The 23726-nt window shown below is 50.1% G+C and overlaps 1 long non-coding RNA gene across 2 annotated transcripts in view; it reads right to left on the reverse strand.

The window, feature by feature from the left end:
• Positions 1-2588: 2588 nt before the first annotated feature.
• LOC141730905 (uncharacterized) overlaps positions 2589-23726 on the reverse strand; it is a 51066-nt gene continuing 29928 nt past the window's right edge. The window contains exons 3-4 of one of the 2 annotated variants that reach the window (XR_012582761.1): positions 5441-7381; positions 2589-5373 (exon numbers count right to left, since the gene is read on the reverse strand). This is a non-coding gene — a long non-coding RNA (uncharacterized LOC141730905). Of the gene's footprint in view, positions 7382-23726 lie in introns of both variants that reach the window. The other variant, XR_012582760.1, reaches the window with a different exon arrangement.

Genomic DNA, 23726 nt, shown 5'->3' on the forward strand with positions numbered 1-23726 from the left:
AAAAGTATCCATTAAAAAAAAATCCATATCCAAATGTGTTATGAACAACAAGAAAACATTTTAGATTAGGCTGGAACAAAAGAAATTCCAGTAAAATTGCTGTGTTATAGATCCAGGTTTTGATAGGGGCAGGAATGCCATCAATAACGATGCAGATGATGCAAAAAAGCCCAAAAATCTGCTCTGGGAAACAATGAAGGGAACAGATTTCCTGCTCTCATCCCCCAACATTTTCCATCCCAACGGCAGCAGCTCCCAAATTGTTCACAGCTTAAAAATCTGTGAGGCTGCAAGCTTAATTAAGCGAAATAATTATTAATTTTTAAAAGCTTGCAATTAATTTTTAAACCAGTTTTCACCTGCAAGATCAGCCAAGTTGTTTGGAAATTTGTGGAGGGAAATCACTAAATATTTTACAAGAATAAAGCTGGTGTCGAGGTGGTGGTGAAAATGGGTGAAAAAAAAAATAGGGTGAAAAAGAGGGTGGAAAATGGGGCTGGGGTTTGTCACCAGCCCCCAGCTGGAAGTGCCACTGTCCCCTAAAGCTTCTCCTTCTCCTCCCTCCTCCCCTTTATCTTAGGCTGGGCCTTTCCTATAAACCCCCCTCCTTTGTTTTCCCCTTGGCATCAAACATTTTTTTTATAAGCTGGGGAATAAAAATTGTTTCCAAAAGCATCTTGTGATTCTGGGGGTTCTCTCTGCTGCTGAAGTTGATTGTCCTTGTTATTCCAGGAAAAGTTTGGAACTGTTTAATTTGTTGGCTCCCAGCAGGTGGAAGGTTTGATGCCGGATTTGTGGGATTAAGGGTGATTTGAGACGTTCAGGGGTTTGCTCTGAGTGAAATCACCACAGCTCCAGCAGAATATCAGCAAAATAAAGTTGCAGGGTCCTTAATTAAGTGCCCTTAATTTTATTATAAATCTTGAGGCCTTACAAGTGAATTGATGTTTAATCAGGGAAACGATGATTCTGCCTCTGTCTGTGAAACCAGAGGGAACCAAAGGGAAATTCAGGGGATTTGGGTTCAAAACCACTTTTTGTTTTTGAGGAATAACTCCCTTGAGTCTTCATGGAACACCAGAATGGTTTGGGTTGGAAGGGACCATAAAAGTCATTGAGATCCACCCCTTTCATGGCAGGGACATCTCCCACTGTCCCAGGTGCTCCAAGCCCCAATGTCCAGCCTGGCCTTGGGCACTGCCAGGGATCCAGGGGCAGCCCCAGCTGCTCTGGGCACCCTGTGCCAGGGCCTGCCCACCCTCACAGGGAACAATTCCTCATTCCCAATATCCCATCCATCCCTGCCCCTGGCAGTGGGAGCCATTCCCTGTGCCCTGTCCCTCCATCCCTTGTCCCCAGTCCCTCTCCAGCTCTCCTGGGGCCCCTTCCGGCCCTGCAAGGGGCTCTGAGCTCTCCCTGGAGCTTCTCCTCTCCAGGTGAGCACCCCCAGCTCTCCCAGCCTGGCTCCATGGCCTCCATGGCCTCTCTGAATTTGCTCCAGCAGCTCCAGGTCCTTCCTGTGCTGCAGCCCCCAGAGCTGGAAGCAGGAATCCAGGTGGGATCTCTTTTCCAAGCATGTCCTTCCTCTTAGCACAGCACTTCCATCATTCCTTGGCCAGGCTGGGAATGCTTTGCTCCAGGAGAGGGATGAGGAATTGCTGGCAGGATTTGCTTTTTTGGGAGCTTATCTGGGTGGGAAGGAACATTTTGCAATCCTGGACCTTCCTGTGCCAACCTCAGTGGGATCAGCTGGAGTCCAGCTCCCAGGAGTTATTTAAGCTTTGCTTCATCCCAGCCCAGCTGTGCAGTGACCTGGCCTGGAAGGTCTCTGCTCTGCTGGAGAAGGGATTGACCCTGCTGGCAGCACATCCTGGAGCTGGAGGATTTGGCATTGCTGCCCTGTGGAGCCAGGGCCTTGCACAGCAGTGGCCTGGCAGGAATGGTGGGAATGGAATGGAATGGAATGGAATGGAATGGAATGGAATGGAATGGAATGGAATGGAACTGAACACCATGGAATGATGGGGAATGCTGGAGGGACACCAAACACCCCCAGGGCAAAGCCAGGGCTGCAGGAGGGAGCTCTAAGCTGGGAACACTGCGCCCTCTGCTTCTGCTGCTCAGGAACCGTGTGAAATTTTGTGATTTTCAAGGTGTTTGGCAGTGGTGATTGTTGTAGGCTGCTCTCAGACTTTTGGGAACAGTTTAGTGCCTGATCCAGCCTGAGCCACCTCTGGCTGTGCTTCCCATTTGCTGGATTTGAAGCACCAAGGGAGGCAGATCTCAGGTTGTGGAGTTGGGATAGGAAACTGCAGCTTCTGCCACAGCTCTGGACAAACCCCACAGTGAGAGGAGCTCTGCTCCAGGCTCAGATTTGGGCAGAAGGAGCTTCAGTCCAGTGTAAGCCCCAGCAGCCCACAGCCTGGGGTTTGGGGTGCAGGTGGAGCCGGGCCCAATCTGCCTGTCTGGAAGTGCTGACAGCAGTCCCAGGGTGGAGGCAGGAGGAACTTTATCCCCCCATTCCCATTCCCAGGAGCCGCAGCTGCATCTCCCACCCCATGGCTGCAGGACACTCGAGGGCAGGATGAAGGAAACACCCCAAAAATGTCAGTAATACCTTGCTGGGGAGAGGGAAAGCAAAGGGTGAATTTGCTGCAGTCAGGGTTTAACAGAGAAGGGACTCAGGTTAGAGGCAGGTATAAAGAAATACAAGGAATCAATTTTTTAATGGATTTGCCTGTGCTTTAGACTGGTTCCAAAAAGCTTGGAGTAATCCAGGGAGCAAGGTAATAAATTGTTGATATATTTGTAGTGCTGAACAGGGCTGAGGTCTGGTGAAATCCTTGGCTTGGGAGGTGAGGAATCCTGCAGAGAAACTCCCTTTTCTTCCTTGGTGGTTATCATCAAACTCAGATTATTTTTTCCCCCCAAGGTTTCCCATTATTTCTAACTCAGTGTTTATTCCCTCAGGTATCTGCCCTGCTCCAAAGGCAGGAAAGGTTTTTCCTGGAGGCTTTTCCTTGGGGGGTTCCAAGATTGAAAACCAACCTGAGGGAAAGGTCCACCCTGCTGGGAAAGATCATTTCTTTCTGTCTCACTCTGGATTTTCTCTAATTGACGAGGTTCAGGTGCTCTGATAACCCCAAATCCCCATGTTCTGGGCTCTCCCCATGGGGTTTGCAGTTGGGAGCAGGCACAGAAATCCTGGGAGTTAAACATCTCTGGGGCCTGCAGGGTTTGCTGCTCCTCCAAGGGAAATTATTGCAGTGCCAATATTGAGCAGGGGCTGTTTGAGAGCATGGAGGCTGCAGCTCATTACAGGTCAGGTTTGATGGGATTTTGGCCAACTGGAAGTTCCCTGTGGTTGCATCTCCCCATGGAAGTCTGTGTTTTCCTGCTTTCTGTGCCGGTCTCAGCAGAGGCTAAAGTTTCCTGGGATTTTGGCTGTTTGAGGGGAATCCTTCCCACCCCTCTGCCCAGAGCTGGAAACAGGAGACCCTGAACCCCCAGCCAAGACTTTCCCAGCCCCTCTGGCTTCCAGGCTGGAGAAACCTGGATCCAAACTTCAGATAGAGCAAAACTATTTAAAACAAGCAGGAAAACCCCATTTTATGGACAGAGCCCTGAAGCAGCAGGAATTTCTCCCATCTCTCTTCCATGGTGCCTGGCTGGTTGTGCAAGTGCAGCCAAAGCTCCCAGGCACCTGGAGGAGGGGATTTTCAGCAGCCACGATGGTCCTGCATGTTCCCAGCATGTTTCCAGCCCTGGGAAATGCTGGATTTGTTCCTGAAACCCTGAAAACAACAGGTTTAGGTCCTGCCAGGGAAGTCAGTGCTCTGGATGACAGGAACACACCACAAGGTGTTTTTTCATGTCCTCAGTAGTGATAGCAGAGCTAAAGCAGATGGATCAGAAGCCTTTCCAGCTGAAGAGTTTGGTTTCCAAGCTTTGGATTTCAGATTTATTTTAAAAATCCCTTTCTGAGGGGAGGCAGGAGTATTTCCAGTTCAGTATTGTCCAAACCAGGAATTGATTGGGAAACCACCTCTCCATCTCCACTGAGGCTCTTTTCCTAGCTCAGGTTCTTGTCAGGCCCTGTTTGCATCCCTTCTTTTCTGCCCAGTGATTGTTGCTGTCAGCTTGCTCTTATCCCATTTCTTATATAGGTTGCTTTATTTGGTTTTATTGCTTCTTTCACCTCCTATCTTATCAAGGTGCATTTCTTCATTGCTTCTGTGATCAGTGCGGGTTTTAGGAACACATTTAGGGCATCTTTAAAAGAGTCTTCAACAACTCCAAATTAATCACCCCAATCATTCTGATGATTTTCCTGCCAGCCCCTAAATATTTTCAGCAGGGCCTGTCCCCACAGGTATCCAAGCCCAGGCAGGGATTGTGTTTGGGCAGAGCAACAAAAACAGAGGCTGGTGAATGGAAAAGGTTTTGTTTGGTGATCAGTTCACTCCAGTCTGTGGGAAAAGGGGCTGAAGCAGCAAGATTGGGAAGGTAAGGAATAGTTTGAGCTGGAAAGCAATCAGGGCATGTTTAAAAAGCTTTGAGGATGGTGGTGAGGAGCCACCCACGATGCCCCAGGAGCTGTGCCTGCAGCCACCACAGCTTGGAGTCTCCTTATCCCCCTCCAGCTACAGCAAAACTGGAGTCAATCCCTCTCCATCTCCTCGGGTACACCTGGGGACAAGGAGGGAAATCCTGCTCCTATGGAAGAGGTCCCCAAAACCCCCAGCCCATGGGTGCAGGCAGAGGAGCAGTGTCAGGAGATGCTGGGGACTGGTCCTGCCTCTTTCTTGGAGGGCAAAGAAACCCTGAATTCCCTGGTTTCCATTCCCAGTAAAGCTGCAGGTTGGCTGTGGATCTGCCATGGTTTCATGCTCCTGGGAGTGTCTGGAGCCCGGGAATGCTGGCTCTGGGCTCCAGGCTGACACTGCAGGGCTCTCTGGTTGTTTCCTACCACTCCATCGTGTTCCCAGAGCATCATCATGAAGAGAAACATGAAAGCAGGCAAATTTTAATAATAAAAATAAATAAAAGGCATAATAATGTAAATTATGCACATCATTAACCCCAACTGTTGCTCTAAAATGGACAGAGATTCTGCAGGGGAATCATATTGAGGTTGTGCCATGACAATTTTCCCTGAAGGACAGGAATCTGTGGAGGACACGGACCTGGGGTGGATGTGGATCTGTGGTGGACATGGACCTGTGGTGGACACAGACTGGTGTTAGCCATGGACCTGTGGTAGACATGGACCTATGGTGGACAAGAACCAGTGGTGGACAGGAACCAGTGGTGGCCACAGACCTGTGGTGGCCAGGGATTGGTGGTGGCAATGGACCTGTGGTGGCCATGGACCTGTGGTGACAGGAACCAGTGGTGGCCACAGATCTGTGGTGGCCAGGGATTGGTGGTGGCCATGGACCTGCCACCCTCAGCTCCTCTGTTGGAGGCAGATGAACTCTTTGCACAACTCATCTCCTGCAGCAGGTGCCAGGTGAGGGCAGGGGAGCTCCCCACCTCCCCAGAGTGCCCCTTGTCCTCTCTGCCCACAGAGGAACCGCACAAGTCCAGCTCAGGTCCCTCACTTTGCTGTCCAACGTTTCCAAGAGGAATCTCAGGGCCACATGGATTTTTTTATTCTTGATTTTTGAGGAATATAAAGGAGGGGATTGGGAGGGAGGTGGTGTTGGATGTCTCCTCCCTTCCAATTCCTCCCCTTTCCTCCTGCTCACTCTTTTCCCTTTTCAAAGAAGAAAGAGTCACTTTAAACTCTTTCATCAGCTCACCCTCATCAAAGGCAAGTGGGCTCAGCCTGAGTGGGATTTCCCAGCCCCCTCCCATCTCCCAGATTCCTAAAGCTGCTTTAAAGCGCCTTAAACCCTTCCTGCATAGAATTTTTCCTTGCAAAAATTAGACCTCATGAAAATAAATAATTCCCAGAGGAAATTTCAATTTGATTACAAATATTGACTTGCTTGAGGAAAGCTTTTTTTAAACAAAAATCCATTTGGAATCAACATTTTCAAATTAAACATGTATGTTCGCTCTGTCAGAGTACTTAACTTGGAAAAATACCAATTTTCTTTCCAGTGGTTGGGGATTTTAGGAGTTTCTCCCACCCATAGTTTTTTTTTTTGGCGAGAGCCGAACAAAAGCGAGGCCTTGAAATCGGGCGAAGTCAGGAAAAGATTTGTTTTCATTTCAAGGGATTAAAAAAAATGCAATGTGAAATGTTGTAAATCATTTTCATGCTTCTAAAAAAAAAAACCCTACAAATGCAGAAATATGAGGATTAAAGCTGGAGCTCCAGGAGATGCCTGAGCTGGAGGAACACCAGGCAGAGCTGACACAGCGGGTGCTGCAACTCCAGTGTCACTTGGATGGTCCCCATGAGCCCACTGCTCCCACTTCCAGCACTTTGAGAGGGATTTTTCAGGGTTTGGTAGCCAGGACATGTGGTGGAGGAGCAGACAGGTGGGAAAAACTTGGTGGTTTGGCAGCTGAGTGGTGACATCAAGCTGTGCATGAGTTCTCCATCGTTTCTGGCCTAAATCCAGAGGGTCCATCAGCATCCCACGGACATTTGTGCAGAATCAGGGACTCCCAGAATGCTTTGGATAGGGAGGGACGTTTAAAATCTTCTCATCCCACTCTTGCCATGGCAGGGACACCTCCCACTGTACCAGGCTGCTCCCAGCCCCAGTGTCCAGCCTGGCCTTGGGCACTGCCAGGGATCCAGGGGCAGCCCCAGCTGCTCTGGGCACCCTGTGCCAGGGCCTGCCCACCCTCACAGGGAACAATTCCTTCCCATATATACAACCTCATTTTCCCTTTTAATTTGAACCCCAAATTCCCAGTTCAGTGACCAGTATAACCAGTTTGAGCCACTGAACCCAGCTTAGGCTCCACACTCCAACAAAGCAGCACTTCAGGTGCCCTTTCTGGTGTCCAGCCCCTCTTAACAAAGCTAAACCCAACTGCTCAGAATGTGAATCTCTGTTGTGTTCTCCCCCAGACTCTTCCTGTGCTTTTGGTGATCCCTCTGCTCCTGGAAACGGTGGAGTTGAGCTGAAACATTTGGAAAACCTCCCCCAGTTCAGGACAGGGAGCACTCAGGTGTGAATGTGCTGCTTTTGCCACTTTATGGATTAAAAAAGGCAAGAATAAATCAACTTAACTCTGTAGGAGCTGTGTCGGGGAGAGGGTAAATTTGTTTTAGTGCAGGAACCTGGTGTCCTGCTGATTTTGGGAGGGGAAGGAAGAAGAAGGAGCTGGAGGAACAGCAACTTTCTGATGTAGACAAGATTTCCACATGCTTGTCCTGGGAGAGGTCCTGAAGGGGTCCAACCTTCAGCCACTGCCCCTGCCAAAATAAAACACAACCATTAGCTAAAATAAATCAACATCAGCATCATAAGTGACCCTGGCAAGAGCTGGGGGCTCTCCTGGAGCCTGAATCAGGGGGCAGAGGGGTGGGGGGTCCCCAGCAGCCGCAGTTTGTCAGGACCCTGCTGAGCTGAGGCAGCTCCAGCAGAGACTCTGCTCACCGGAGCCATCCAGGCATCAGGCAGGAATGACTCCAGACACCAGACGAGCTTTTAAGGAGCACTTTGTTAATGAATGCACATGAGAAATGGCTGGTGACAAATGCAGCGAGCGCTGGGACGCCAGGCCCAGGCAGTGCCCCCACAGCCATTAGGCCCAGCGGGAGCTCCGGGGGTGTTGTTCCCGCCAGGAGAACCCCATTCCCACATTAAAGCAGGAAAACAAATGCTGAACTGTCCTCTGTGTGATTTCAGCACCTTCCCAGCCACATCTGAGCAGGTCCAGCAGTGCCTGGGCCTGGTTTACCCCACAGGGGCCCAGCAAAGCCTGAGGAGCTGCTGTGGCCACCATGGCTGCTGCTGGCCCTGCTCTGTTTGCCCAGAGGTTCCTTGAGCCTTTTCCCAAATAATTGTGCTTAAACAGCCCATGCAGCCATGATGAAGCTGTTCAGGACAGTGCATGTTGCCAATGAGGACAACTTGTCTTAAGGTTAATTAATCATTTGTCAACCGACCTTTGAGGGGATGAATTATTCATCAGTGCTCTTCAACCAACACAACACAGAAGCTTCATCCAACATTTTTTGGTCAAAGTTTTCCACTTTTCCATAACTAAAGGAACAGGGAGAGTCGTGTCCCTGGCTGTCACCTCTGTGTGGGATGCTCCTGCTTGCCCAGCATTTAAACCACAGCCAGGCTTAGGCTGGACCAAAGCCCAACCACTGCTGCTCTTCCCTACCTGTATTTCTTCCTTAAAGCCTGACTGACCTTAAATTCTCTCGAAGACTCCTCTCCAGGAGCTTGACATTTAAAAGTGCAGTGACAGAAAATAACTTCTTCTAAAAATATGTGTAACTTATTTACCAGCAACCAGGAGAGGAGGAGAGGAATTCAAATGAAGATACACATTGACATCACACCGCTGGTTGTGACTTCTCCTGGGGGCAAAGCTGCTCCCTGTGCATTCCAGGCCTTTCCCCCACATCCAAACCTGGGAATAGCTAAGGAAGGATCAGGAGAAAAGGGATCCATCCCCATTTGCCTTTCCTCCACATCCAAACCTGGGAATAGCTAAGGAAGGATCAGGAGAAAAGTGATCTATCCCCATTTGCCTTTGCCCCACATCCAAACCTAGGAATGGCTGAGCAGGACCCAGGGATCAGGAGAAAAGGGATCCAGCCCCATTTACTTGTCCCCCATATCCAAACCTGGAAGTGCCTGAGCAGGAAAACTTAGGAGAAAACTTAGCAGAAACTTAACAGGAATAAGGAGAAAGGGGATTCCTCTGTACCCTCCCAGGCTGCAGGGAGGAGAGGGTCAAGGCTCCAGTTTTGGGGGAGACAAGGAGCTGATTTAAGATCCCACAGCCTCCAAAAGTGGGAGGCAGGAAAAGACAAGCCCCTGTTTATTGGGAAAACATCTCATGCATCATTCTTTGTCAGGTTACAGAAATGAAGGAGTAAAAAAGAGAGAAAAAAATAAATCAAAGACAAAACACAGCACAAATATGAGAGCTCAGTACTTGGAAAACTGCTCATTCCCATAGGGAAAAGCCTTCTCCACCCCACGTCCCCCAGGAGAAAGCAGCTCCTGCCCAAACAGACTCCTCACCCCCTTCCCCACCCAAAACTCCAGCACAACCCTGGGGGATTCTCCTGAACGTGAGGCGTTCATGTATCTTTAATTATTGTTTCAGCCACATAAATCCATGCAGAATTAAAATTCATGATGGTTCTAGGGTACAAGTGCAAACAATTTGTTCGGTAAACTTTGCTCTAATTGGCATTCTGAAAATTTCCTGTTAATCAAGCCCCCTGGGCTCGGTTTACCAGTGTAGCTGTGCCTGGGAACGTCGGTGCTTGGAGGGTGCACGCGCCAGCGCCGCTTTCAAGGGTCTTTAGATGATATTAACTCACACACTTTGTCCTCACGTTAATTTGCAAGTCATTTTTTGACAACCTTCCGTGGCCCTGCCTTTTATCTCGCTGCTTCGTTACTCGAGGCGGGTGAGCGAGAGGGAGAGACTTGTTAAACCTGAGACTAAATCACACCCCTTAAACCTGAGACTAAATTACACCCAGAGCCCAGTGTGTGACATCCCCAGGGCAGCTGGAACTCCTCCCTCCCAGAGATGCCTTTCCAGTGGTTCTTGACTCCAAATGGCCACAGGAAACACAAAGAGATGTTTGGGCCAGTGTGGAAACCTCAGGAGAGTGAGGCAGGGACCCCAAAAATGGGGATGTGGAGGTGGGGACACCTTGGGCCTCTTTAGCAAGGATGTGAAGGTCCTGAAGATGCAGGGCATGGGCAGAGCTGCTTTTCCATCCCATCCCATGTGCAGAGAGAACAACAGGAGATGTCAGGCTCTGGCACTTCCCATACACAATCCAACAAACAAATCAGCCAATTCTGGATCTCTTTTCCCCAGGGAACTCCTCTCAGGGTCACCACCAGGATTTCAGGAGCTTTCAGCCACCCCCTTCCCTCAGTTTTGCAGCGTTATCAGGCCAGTGCTTAACTCTCATCCCAAGAGATTTGGGAATAGGAGAAGCTTTGGATCACCTGAGCGTGTCTTCCCAGCGGCACAGCGAGGCAGGATGATAGAAATAACAAAATAATGAGCAGCTGCCAGAGATCAGGGCTGCGCTGGAGGAGCTCTCCTGGATGGGAATGTGCAAGAAGGAAACGCAGGAGAACTGGCAGCTCCCAGAAGACACCAAAGATGGTGCACAACAACAAACTGCTTCCCGGGAAAGCTGATAAGGAGCATAATTAGATGGAATTATGGCAGCAGCGGCGTCTGGGAGCTGGAAAAAAAAATCATGTGGAGAGTGGGAACAGGCACATTCCTGGGGGAAAAAAAAAAGGATAATACAGGTTCACACAGTGAGAGCTGCTCATGAGGTTTTGGAGGCAACCAGAAGGGGCCAGAAATAAATCAGATGTAAAACAAGAACAGGAAGATGTGGAGAGCCCTGAATGTCTGGGGAGGGTGAACAGACTGAGCATTCCAGGCAGGGATTTGTCCCATCTCCATTGCTTCAGTCTTTATCCAAAGGTTAATTGTGGATGAAAGGTAATGAAACAGCTTTGAGGGGAATTGTGGGGAAGGCCAGAGGAAGGGAAGGAGTTTGGAGCCATTTGGATGTGTCAGATGTATTCAAAATGAGAGGATCTGATGAAAAACACCCTGGAACGAACACTGAACCCTCGGCGGTTATCTTCAAAACTGATGAAGGTGCAGAGGTCCCTGGAGATGAGAGAAACACCTCTCTTTGAAGAGGATACTTAAAATTAAAAAAAAAAAGGTTAGAAAAAAATCTGAATAATCATCTTAGTCTAAATTCCCTGAAAGAGGCTGGAGGAAAGGCTTAAATGAGTAACTTGTAAAAGGATGAATAAAATCAAAGAACATGGGTTTGTCAAGAGCCAGTCATGTCAACCCCATTTAATTTCCTTCTTTGATAAGGGAACAGGAGGACCTGATGATGGGGAGCAGCAAACACACGAGTGAGGAGGACTTCTGCATTTTCCCACTAAAAAAACACCCTCAAAATCCAATCAGAGCACAACTGGCAGAGAAACCACTCCTGACGAGGAGGGATCAAGGGACAAGGAGATTCTCAGCCCCCACCTTGGCTCTAGAGGAGGGGCTGTCACCCTCCCTCTCCATCCTGCCTTTCTCCAGCCTGGCAATCCCCAGCTTTGCCCAGGAAAATGGAGACTGAACCTTTGTTGTGCTGATTTTTAGCCTCTCATGTTGGTTTATCCTTCATTTCCCCACATCAGCATCCCCACAAGCGTTCCAGCAGAACCACCTTGATGTGGCATTATCCCATATTAACCTGGCATGCTGGCAAGGAGCAGGGAAGACGCTTTTGGTGGAGCTTCAGTGACTCCAACCCGTTTGGAGAAGGTGCAAATGCCTACAAAAGCAGCCTGGGGAACCTGAGTGGGAGCGTGGAGGCTCCAGAGCTCCAGTGTTGGAGGGACAGACGGACTGAGGGATGGATGGGGACTCCTGCCCGCCCCAGCCAGGGACTTTGGGAGCTGCAGGAATGGCTGCTGCAGGATGGCAGGAGTGGAAGCTTTTGATATAGTTTCAAACAATGTGTAATTATCAGGTAGCTGAAAATTAGCCCATCTGTGCCTCAGGAGAAGACAATGGGAAGTTGTGTGTTACTAATGGCTGAAAAGCGCTGGCAGCACAAGACAGGAAATTCTCAGGCAACTTTTTTCTGCAGGTAATGTAATTACACGGCATAATCCCCAAATCTCCTGACTTTTTGGTGGGGTTTGATAAAGCTTAGGAGGTCTTCATCTCCCTTTCTGTTTCCTCTCCTTGCTGCAGCAGCACAGCTCTGGGGATTGCGGGCCCGTCTGGGCAGCAGCAGATGTGGGTGACATAAAACTGCCTTTAAACACCCAGCTAAAGACAATCTGAGCTTTTGCTAAAGCAGATTGTAAATTCCCACCTGCCTTTGCCACAGCCTCACTCTCTGAATGCAAAGCACAGAGCTTGTAACATTATTTTGGATAAAATTTTCTTGCTGGTAGAGTCGGTCAGAGCTTGATCCAGGTCAGTGCACACACAAGCAGCAGCTTGGGTCAGATTTTAGGACTCTTTTTGTTTTCTCTGCTTTTGGGCCATGCTGATGCAAAAACAAAAAATAATCCCCCAAGCCCCTTGATTTCTTGAAATGCCTCGAGGATCTGGTGATGAGGTCTTTGAGGGTCGGTGAAGCAAAGCTGGAATGGCACAAACCTCATGCAAACAGTCCAGGCAGGGTAAATAGCCGATGATTTTTTATATTCATACTTTTGTCTGAGGAATAACTAGGAGCAAATTGCTTTTCCCTTGCCTAGTTGGAATTATTCAGAGCTCTTTTTTTCTGCTGATTTTTGCTATTCTCCCTTTTCGAGAGGTTTGCTCCTGAAGATGGCTCGGCCCTGAATGGAACGCAAACGTTTCCTTCACCTTCAGTGAACTTTGAAGCGATTGATTTTCACCGGGCATGAAAGAAAAGCTGAGAAGTGACAGCTCGTGGACTTTGGGGAGGGTGAGCGCTGCCATTTCACGCCTGCTGGTGCAGGAGCACTCGGGGCAGTGTCCCAGCACACTCTGGCAGATGCTCCTTGGGCTCACACGGGGGTCCTGGCCCAGCCCAGAGCAGGGAGGGCTCAGAGGAAAACGATTCTTGCTGGCTTTTGTCTGGTAATCTGAGGTCAGGAAAACAAAGTGCTTCCTCCCAGCTCTCCCCAGCGCCGTGGTGGGAAATGCAGCCAAGCTCCAGCACCGAGAACAAAGCCAGAGCTGGCACAAACACAGCAGCTCCTTAAATGAGTTTGCCATTAGCCGGAAGGGCTGCAAATTGAAGCGAAGATAAGCCCCTTAGCATTTCCCTTCTTTAATCCCAGCCTCATAAAAGCAGAGATGTGTTCCTATTCAGTGGGCTTTATACAGAGGCAGGTATTTCATTTACCCAAAAAACCCCTGGATCGGATAAATTATTAATGTTATTTATAAAGGCAATTCTGCCATTCAGCAACTTCTTTTGGATCCCTCTGCTTAATCTCGCTGCTTAGCATAAGATACACTCCAGTTAAAAGGCAAAATCACATTCCCTTACAAGGCCTGCAAAATAAGGGAGCGCTGAGGTGCCTGGAAAAGGGTTGTAGTTGAAATTCTGCTCTAAAGATTAATACATTTATCAGTGGCAAACATAAGCCCTGATTTCCACTTGCTCGTACCCTCCCTGCGTGAGGATGGGGCCTCACTCACACGCAGCAAGAGCTGGTTAAGCTGCTCAGAGACACGTTGGTGCTTCCAGAGCCTCTGTGAGGCTGCCTGGGGGCTGGGTGGAGCCCTAGGGGGAGAATTTCAGAATCACTGAGGTTGGAAAAGCCCTCCCAGAGCATCGAGTCCAAACCGTGCCTGATCCCCTCCTTGTCCCCAGCCCAGAGCACTCAGTGCCACCTCCAGCCCTTCCTGGGACACCTCCAGGGATGGGCACTCCAAACCCCCCTGGGCAGCCCCTCCCAATCCCTGAGCCCCCTTTCCATGGGGAAATTCCTGCTGTGCCCACCCTGGGCCTGCCCTGGCCCAGCCTGAGGCCGCTCCCTCTGCTCCTGTCCCTGTTCCCTGGAGCACAGCCCGACCCCCCGGCTGTCCCCTCCTGGCAGGAGCTGTGCAGAGCCACAAGGGCCCCCTGAGCCTCCTTTGCTCCAGGCTGAGCCCCTGCCCAGCTCCCTCAGCCTCTCCTGGGGCTCCAGCCCCTGCCCAGCTCCGTTCCCTGCCCTGGACACGCTCCAGCCCCTGCAGGGCTCTCTGGCCATGAGGGCCCAGAACAGCACACAGCCCTCAGGAGGCCTCACCTGTGCCCAGCAATCATTCCCTGGTCCTGTTCCCAGCCCCTCTGGCCCAGCCTGGAGCACTCCTGGGGCTGTGTGCCCCAAGAGCAGCACCGAGCAAAGCAGCCCTGTCCCCTCCTGTGGTGTGTCCTGCAGCACATCCCACTCTGGGACAGCCAGAGCCACGAATTCAGCTCTGCAGGCTCAGCCCTGCAGCCACCCCATGGGCCAGGCCGTGCCAAGGGCAGCCAGGCACCAGAAGGAACATCCAGGAGGTGTGGGGATGCTCAGAGTCCCAAAGCAGGTGCTCAGATCCATAGGAGAGCTGCCATGGTGGCACTGGGGATCTCAGACCCAGCAAGAGCAGCGTGGCACAGAGCCATGAGGAACAATGGGATAAACATGGGAAACTGGGAGTTCTGCTCAACATCCCCATTCCAGCTCCAGTAGTGGCACAGGATGGAGCAGCTCCCACATCCTCCTCCCACCAGCAGGGCAACAATGGCTGGTTTGGGGTTAAACACCCACAATGGGAAGAGCAAAGCCAGCAGCTCCCACGGGAGATGGGCTCCAGCCTCTGAGAGGGGAACAACAGCTCCTTGCTCCCACATTGGGTAATTCCCCTGGGAATCACCTCTGTCCCACCCCATGGCCCCAGGAACATCCTGGGAGCTGCCACAAGCCACCCCCCAAATCTGAGGGCAGCGCTTGTGGGGTTTGCAGGGAGCTTTGGAAAAATCCCTCATGGAATGTCTCTCCTCCAAATCCTTTCTCCAGCATTTCCCTCTCCCAGGCCTGCACAAGAAATGGAGCAGCCAGCTCTGGCTGAGGTTTTGTTGCAGCACAACTTGAACCCAGGCAGAGCATTTCTGTTTGCTAAACTCACCCAACCTTTTCACAGGAGGGTTCTGACAGCAGTGTGTGTTTTCCATGTGCTTTCCGTGGATTTTCCGTGCTGTTTCCCCAGCCCTGGGGATGTTCGGGATGTGTTTTTCCTCCTGGGCTGGGTGTGGGGACAAGAAGGGGCCCACGGGTGGCACCTTTGATCATTCCCTGGCACCGAGGGCTCCTGCAGCTGCACTTGGAGCTGGAGATGTCTCAGCTCTGGGCACCACAGAGAAGCTCACTTTTATGTCAAAAAGCCTCCTAATAAGATTTTAAGTTTGTTCAGGGAGCTGGAATGAAATATTTAACCATGGCATCACAGCAGCATTTTATTCTCATGAAAATGCTGAGATGCTATTTGCAAATCAGAAATGTTTTCAAATTTTGCTTTGAAATCGCAGCGTCTTTATGCAACTGTTTTGTGTGGGGGTTTTTTATTATTATTTTTCTTTCCAGGAAGAAACAAATCATGGGGAAAAATAGCTGAGATCTCAGGCTTTTCTTCCCAAATCAGGTGTCTGTTCTTGAGCCTGCCCTGGTGAGGCTCTTTGGAGCCATCATTCCCACTTGGAACAGGGAGAAGCAGCCCCTGTTGTTGCATCCAGCATTCAAATTCCATTATCTTTGTTTCTTGCACTGACAATGAGACATTTAGGTTGGAGAACTCCACTGGGCATTAGTGCTGCTCTGAAGGGTTTGCATGATTTGAGATAAATGTCATAAAAGAAATAGCAAGTTCTGCTAGAAAAGCACAGCTGTCCTACTTTTTTATTATTATTATTGGGGCAGTTTTTCCCTTTTTTTTTTTTTTTTTTTTTTTGGTACAATTTATTCCCTTGCAGTTCTTTATCTCCCTATATAAATATATATATATATAAATCTTGTTAAACACAAGAATCCAGCTTGCTTCAATCACTCCTCAAGACTTGGATACTTTCTTATCCCACTCCTTTCCCTGCTCCAAGCAGGTACCTAGAGCAATACAAAATCTCTGGGTCTGGGTGATGTTTGATCTGTGAGTGGTTGAATTTTGAGACATGAATTAAACTATTTCCAAAAGGAAAAACAGTTTTTTAGGCATTTCTGGCCACACAGAGTATTCAAGGTTCAAACTGTTCTTAAGAAAGGGTTATTCTATAATAGTGACCAAAATATTCTTGAATTCAGCATCTTAGGATCAAAAAGCCCCAAATCCCCTAAGATGTCGCCCAACTTTAAAAAAATAAAAAAGTATTAAAAGACCTTGTGATTTGTACACAGTTTATTCATGGGGTTTTTAATACAAAATTCAAAGAACTGCAAGGAGAAAATGTTGGCAAGCAGCATAAAAAACTGCTTAAAAATAACATATGAAAGTGTCAGAAGGAATGTGTATCATTTATCCAAAACACTGAGGATCCAAAATAGCTGAGAGAGGAGGGGAGCAGGAATCAGAAAAATCCTCCCCAGCCCAAGGCAGGTCTGAACACAGAGAGGAGCCAGGGCTTGTCCTGGCCACTCCATGCACAGTGAGGATGCCAGAGTGGTCCTACAAGATTTTAGTGCACAGAAGGTGTGGCAAGGACAGAGCTGGGAAAAATAATCATTGTCTGGTTCTGGGAGAAGCTGTTGTGGTCCTGGAGGGCTCTCCTTGGACTGAGCTGTTCCATGCAGAACCAACTCTTAGGAAGGCAGCAAATCTGCAAACACTGCTCTTCTAAATCCTCCCTGAGATTTGGGCCAAACCAGGCGATGGGAGGTCTCTCAGGATTTGGAAATGCACTGGAAAATCAGGAAATCAGCTCCTTTCAGCAGTGCCATGACCAGGAGCTCCTGCTGGCTCCATCTGATCCCGATTTCCCCCTTTCACCATTCCCCTGGTGTTTCACCAGTCCCCTGCTGGTTCAGGCTCTCTCTGAAGCTCCCACAGCCCCTTCCAGCACCCAAAGGTGCTCCAGCCCCTCCTGCTGCTTCTCCCAGCACCACCTGCACCACAGATCAGGGTGGGATCAAGGGAATTCAGTCTGGAGAAGAGAAGTATTTGGGGAGACCTTGTAGCAGCATTTCAGTCCCTATAGGGAGCTCCCCAAAAAGATGGAGAGGGCCTGGAGAGCCAGGACACAGGGAATGGCTTCCCACTGCCAGAGGGCAGGGATGGATGGGATATTGGGAAGAAATTCCTCCCTGAGGGGGTGAGGCCCTGGAATGGATTCCCCAGCACACTGTGGCTGCCCCTGGATCCCTGGAAGTGTCCAAGGCCAGGCTGGATGGGGCTTGGAGCACCCTGGGATAGTGGAAGTTGTCCCTGCCCATAGGACTAATCTTTAATGTCCCTTCCAACCCAAACCACCCCACAATTCCATGAAATCTGGCTGGGATTTCTCCCACCCTAAAAGCAGATCCTGCTCCATGATGTTCCCACCATCCAGAGGGATCAGAACAGCACTTCCAAGGCAGCCAATGCCTGGAAAGCTGCTCCCAGCTGCTGCCTTCCCCCCTCCCTGCGTCCTGCAGCCCCCAGCAGGGAGGCAGAGCCCCTGGGAGCACCGTGGCTGCCACTGCAGGGGGAATTGAGGGGGAATTGAGGAGGAATTGCAGTGCTGAGGCTGCAGCTCCTGCCTGGCTCCTGGGAAGCTGCCAGGGAAGGGAAGTACAGGCACAAAATGAATAGCAGAAGAGATTGCAGGTAATTATGTTTCTTAAGCTGTTAACAGGATTGGCCATTTGATAAATGAGAGGATTTGGGAATGTTTTGTCACTGACAAGGCATTGTGAGATGCGGGTGGGAACGGGAGTGCTGCTCTCCCACAAGCAGGAAATTCTCCCGGGACGCTCACGCACCGTGAAATCCATCTGAAACCTGGATGCCAGCACAGGGAGGAAAGAGGACAGATCCAGGCTGAAAAACCCCCACCAGGTCTCTCACATATGGAATTCATTTGGGTTTGGTGCCCCTCCCGTGTCCCCAGAGGCTCCTGCTCTTTGATGGTGATCCCCCTTGTGCTTCCATATGGATTTTGGTGCCACCAGGGCCCCTCAAATCCCTCCATCTGCTTTTCTGTGCTCTCAATCCCTCTGGCTCCCTCTGCTTCCCTCAGCTCTTGGTTTGCTTTTGTTCCCTTGATGGAAAAGGAAGAGGAGAGGCAAGAGGGAGAGACAAGAGGGACCCCAGCCCTGCTGTTTGTCCTGCTCCAACTGTGCCACTCAAGAGGATTTGGGTACCCCTGGAGCCCCTCTGTTGCTTTTGCAGCGCCCACAGAGGCCTTGATGTGATTTTCAGGGTGTCCCAGTGCTCTCAAGCTGCTTTTCCCTGGGAATCTGTGCTTTGGTGGCCTCTGCCATGTGCTCTGTGGGCCCTCGGGAGACTCAGTCCCATCCCACAGCAGCAAGGACCCAAACCAGCAGAGTTTGTGCTCTCCCAAAGCTCCCTCACAGCTTCTCATTTCTTTGCTTTGGATATCTGTTAGCACCAGGCTGCTGCAGGAGCTGTGGGACAGGCTGAGGATGAGGAGCAGGAGAGCAAGACCTGCTCCAGAGATCTGCTACAAGCAAATAACACATTAAATAAACCAAAAATCAGCTTTGTCTCATCCTGTGGTTCACTCCACTTTTGACTTCCAAGAGCAAAACTATCCCAGCATGGCTGGCTCCTGCTCAGGCCTCCTGGCTCCTTTCCCCGCTGGGGCAGCTCCTTCAGGGGGAAATGGAGGCAAAACCCAGCTCCTGCTCCTTCGAGGAAGCTCTCTGGAAAACAAGGTCACCCCCTCTCTGCAGCTCCAGCTGAAGTCTAAAATGCTGGCCCCAGTCAGCTTGGAGGGTGGGCAGGGGGTGAAGCAGCAGCTTATTCTCAGCAATGAACACCTAAGGAAAGAGAAATACCAGCAAAGACACCCTGGGAGCTTTTTCTTTACAAACAATAGGACTGAAAGTTCTGTTTTCAGCCAGCCAGGGGCAGATGTGAATGTGGATTTGTGGATTTGTGCCCCTTTGCTCCAGCAGCTCCAGCCCAGATCAGTCTTCCCTTCTTCGGCAGGACACAGAGATCCAGCCCAGCTGGGCAAGGCAAAATCTGAGCCAAAGCTCAGCCCCAAGCCCAGGGCAGCCACAGGGGCACCACAGGCACCTTCAGGGGGCTCTGGTTCCAGCACAGAGAGGTTTGTTCCTGCCAGCACCACTAGAAAAGGAAGATGGGTTTTCACCCCACTGCTGTGGGTGTGTGAGAAGGATCCCAAAGGCCTGAGCCCCAGGGGCAGCTTGGCCCTTCATTAATGCCCCAGTTAACTCTCCTGGGATCTGGGCACCAGCCTGAAGGCAGCTCTGAGCGATGAGCAGGATAAGACAGGAGAGAATTCCAATTTCATGGAGTCATGGAATGCTTTGGGTTGGAAGGGAACTTACAGCCCATCCCATCCCATGGCAGGGACACCTCCCACTGTCCCAGGCTGCTCCAAACCCCATCCAGCCTGGCCTTGGGCACTGCCAGGGATCCAGGGGCAGCCCCAGCTGCTCTGGGCACCCTGTGCCAGGGCCTGCCCTCCCTCACAGGGAACAATTCCTCATTCCCAATATCCCATCCATCCCAGTGGGAAGCCATTCCCTGTGTCCTGTCCCTCCATCCCTTGTCCCCAGTCCCTCTCCAGCTCTCCTGGAGCCCCTTTTGGCCCTGGAAGGTGCTCTGAGCTCTCCCTGGATCCCTCTCCTCTCCAGGTGAGCACCCCCAGCTCTCCCAGGCTCCACAGAAGTGTTTGGTGCTCCCCAAACACCAGCCCCACTCTCCAGCCAAGGCTGGGGCAGACAGGACCATCCTTGGGCACCACAGCTTGACAAAACAACTGAGAATTCCTGGTTAATCTACCGGAAAGAATTTTGGAGCAAGGGGAAGGAAGGCACATGAATATGCAGCAAATGCAGTGGGAAGCTGCTGGCTGCTGCAATGGCTCATTAGAGCTGCACAGCCCCAGCCCAGCAGCGCTGCAGCTCCCTCTGAATGTGGCAGGATGTGTCACCCCAGATGGGTTTGCCTGGAGAGGCTGTTTCACAGGATGGGCCTCACGTTTCCATGGAATTTCCATATTCCCCAGCAGCCACCTCATGTGCAGGGGACTGGCAATTAAAAATGGATTACAGAAAAATAATCATGGAGTTCAGATTGGAGAAGAAGGATGTCTGAAATGTTCTCCCTGGAATCAGGTTAGAGCATCTCTAGCTTTCCACAGGATTTTTTTAATGGTGAGTGTCACTCACAAAATAATTTTATGTACCTGAATAAAATTAATCAAAACCAGTGAAAGAAAAGCAGCGCAAGATTAAATATCCAGAAAATAAACCCAGAGACCTCTTGGCAGGAAGGATGGGAGGGAAGAACTGGGACTCACACTCCATCTGCTAATAATGAAAATGAAGAGACACAGTGGTGGGAGAACAAGGAAAGGTTCACTAAGGAAAAGCCCTGCAGATTGGAAGTGCTGCTAGTAGAGCTGTAAGAAAAGAAAGCCGGGGGCTTTCAGGTGCAAAGAACACAAAAATCCTCCTGCTCAGACAGAGCAAAGGACCAGGGGCTCTCCCTGCTCACATCTTGTGGCCTGTAGTGAGTGCTGTGGGAAAGCCTGACAGAGGCGACAAATAGACACACTGCTCCTGGCTAATTGTCTCAGTATCAGCTCCTGGCCTGTGGCCACCAACATTTGCAGCCCAAAGCAAACAGCAGTGAAGGGAGGGAGAGCACGGGGCTCTGCTGGGCCATGGAGGAGCAGCTGCACACATGGATCTGTCCAGGCAGGAATTCTGCCCACCCAGCCCAGGGACAGCACAGGGAACCAGCCAGGCCAGGGGACAGGAGCACCCTGGGCTAGGGGAGGTGTCCTTGCCATGGCTCCTCCAGTGCTTTAAGGTGCCTCCAACCCAAACCAGTCTGGGATTCTGTGACTGTGAGGAGGCTGCTGGGAAAAGGAGATAAGAGCTCTGATAAATGAATGAGATGTGAGAAAGGATCTCTGACAGGTGGGATGGAGCACAAGGCACAGGAGAGCCTGGGGAGTGTGGAAGGGTTTGGAAAGGGATCACCTGAACATCAGGGATGATCTCCTGTACCTGCAGCCCTGCTGGGGATGGATCAGGATGCCAGGGGCAGAGCACAGCTAACCCTGCGCTCTTCCCCACATGCTGCTGAGGAGGAAAACAGCATTGCAGTGTCCTCACCCCCTTCTGTGGCCTGGGATGTACAAATAAATGGGGTTCTGAGATCAACAGGAGGTTGTCACCCTCAAGAAAGACTTTCACTTGGCCAAATCTGGAGGCACAGGGTGGTTCTGGGCTCCATCCCACATTCTCAACAGGCATCACACATAGAAAAGCACCAATTTTCTACCTCTGTGCTGCAGATTTTCCCTGGTCCCACCTGTGCCTCTCCAGCTATTTCTGTTTCTCTTCCTACCTTACATCTGTTTCTCCTCTGAATGCTCCCTCCTGCCTTGGCTATGGGCTCTGCTGGCACATCCCAGCTCCTGTGCTCTGCCCTGCAGGGCACTGCTGCTCCTGCCCCAGCCAGGAACGGGGCTGCTGCTGCTGCACAGGGGCGCTGTGCATCCAGAGCTGAACATCCACAGGCTGGCATGGAGAGAGCTCAGAACAAGGCACATTTCAGAGGAAAAGGGAAAAAAATGTACATTTTTCACTGGGGTTATTCCTTTCCTAAATTTCAAGCCTTTAAATGTTAAGACTGGCTTGGCAAATTTGGCATTGATATTGGGAGGGTTATTTACATAATAAATATAAATAAATCTATTAGAAAGGGAATCACAGAATCCCAGAATGGTTTGGGGCGGAAGGGACCTTTAAGCTCGTCCAGTGCCACCCCTGCCATGGACAGGAATACCTTCCACTATCCCAGTTTGCTCCAAGCCCCAATGTCCAACCTGGCCTTGGGTGCTTCAGGGATGGGGCATCCACAGCTTCTCTCTCCCCGCCCTCACAGGGAATAATTCTTCCATATATCCAACAAAAATTTCCCCTCTTTTAGGCTGAACCCTTGTCCTACGACTGCAGCTCCTGATGGATAACACATAATATCACATTATACAGAGATAGATATGTATCAAAAACACTGGGAAAATGGTGTCTTTTCCCTAATCCTCTTGCCATTTCACCTGACACTTTAAAAAATATCACAGAGTCAAACACTCGATGTGAAACCTTAAAAAATTGATTGGCGTGGTCAAAGTTTGGTGGTGACATCAGCAAAGGAAAACAAAGCCCCAAAATGTCAAACACTGCTATGACATCGAGCTGGTTGTAAATCAATCGCCAGGAAAAACTCCTGACCTACATGAACAGAAGCAGGAAACAAAGAAACCTCAGAATAAAATCCATGGCTGACAGAGCTTAGCACAGGGAAGTTGTGTTTGCAGAAGAAATCCTAGCAACAGTACGGGGTCACTGCTTGGTGCAGACAGGAGAATTGGGAAGGATTATGCAGAAAATGCAGAAGGGTTCAAACAGACTTTTAGTCAGTATTTGGAAAGAAGGATGATTTGCTTTCATTGCTGGAAGATGATGAAATACTTTCCAGTCTATTAGGAGCTGAGAGGGATGTGAGGATCTCTCAGCAATGAGGAGTGTGAAACCAGCACCGCTGGCAGAGCAGCTCGGGCCCTGCTGATGCTGAATGGAAACAGCAGCAGATCTGGAAATGCCCAACTTATCAAAATCTGCTCAAGCAGAAGGGAAGCAGCAGGAATCAATGAACCACGGGAGGAAGGAGCAGCTCTGGGTCACAGCAAGGGAGGGTTTGTTCCAGCCTGTCTGTCATTAGCCTGGGCAAGGGGAGCTTGGAGCCACACAGAATCAGGGGGAGGGCAGGGAGGGACCACAGGGCTCAGCTGATCCCCTGCCCCAGCAGGGTCACCCCAGAGCACACAGCACTGAGCCCAGAAGGTTCTGGACAAACTGGAGCCACCCCTTTCCCAGGCTGATGGCTCTGAGGTACAGGGACGTCACCTGGCACTCACTCACACCAAGGTTTTCTTCTCCATGACAAAACCTTGAATTCTTGGCCAGCTCAAAACTTTCTGCTGGAGGTAAGAGTCAAACAAAAAAAGCTCTGGGCTCAAGCTGTGTTCTGTTCTTGCCCAAAAGCAGGAGTTTCTAGCCAGGATTTTTGTGAAGCTGTTCCTTGGCTGCACACTGGTCCCAGTGACTGTGCAAAGCTGGTTTGTGGCCATGAAATGCCCCAAAATGGGCACGCAGAGAGCCAGCAGTGCTGTGGCTCTCAGAGCCAGGAGCCCTCCCTCTCCCAAACCCACACCTCTGCTGGCTCCAAGTGCCAGCTCCAGAGCTGCTCTAAACAGGTTTAACTCTGTGCTGTTCTGCAAGAAGGGAAGTGAATGAAATCACTGTTCACTTTACACCCCTGTGTAAGCTCCAAAGAGCTGAGGGGGCTGGCAAGATTTAAGAGATACCAGAATCCTTTTCTGCTTCAGGGTAGCACCAAAGACCACCCCAAACCCAAAAATTTTGGGCACAAAACTTCCCCTTTGCAAGTCCCTGATGTTTTGAACCCCCCCAAAAAGCGTTGCCCTAAACAAAGCTGTGCAGAGTGCAAGTTGTAAAACACTGTTGGATCTCCCATTAACGTAATGAGGCTTCACCAAAAACAGAGGAGCAGAAAAAAAAGATTAATCAAAACCCTACGTGAATTTATTTATGGATCACAAAAAATGTTTCCAGAATATCCAAGACATGGTCGAGGGATAAAGTTAGATGAAGTTCGGATTTATCTCGATTACCTAACCTGGCATTAAAATCCTTTCCACTGATCAGCAAACAGAGGGATAAAAAGATTTTAGAGACATTATGTAGGTCTGGAATAATTCCCAGTACGAGTTCCTATAAGAAGAGGAATTGTGGGAGGAATACAAATATTAATCAGAAGAAAAGGTTCTAAATTGGGAA

The sequence above is a fragment of the Zonotrichia albicollis genome, chromosome 15, assembly GCF_047830755.1.
Source record: "Zonotrichia albicollis isolate bZonAlb1 chromosome 15, bZonAlb1.hap1, whole genome shotgun sequence".
In the NCBI taxonomy this organism is placed as follows: domain Eukaryota; kingdom Metazoa; phylum Chordata; class Aves; order Passeriformes; family Passerellidae; genus Zonotrichia; species Zonotrichia albicollis.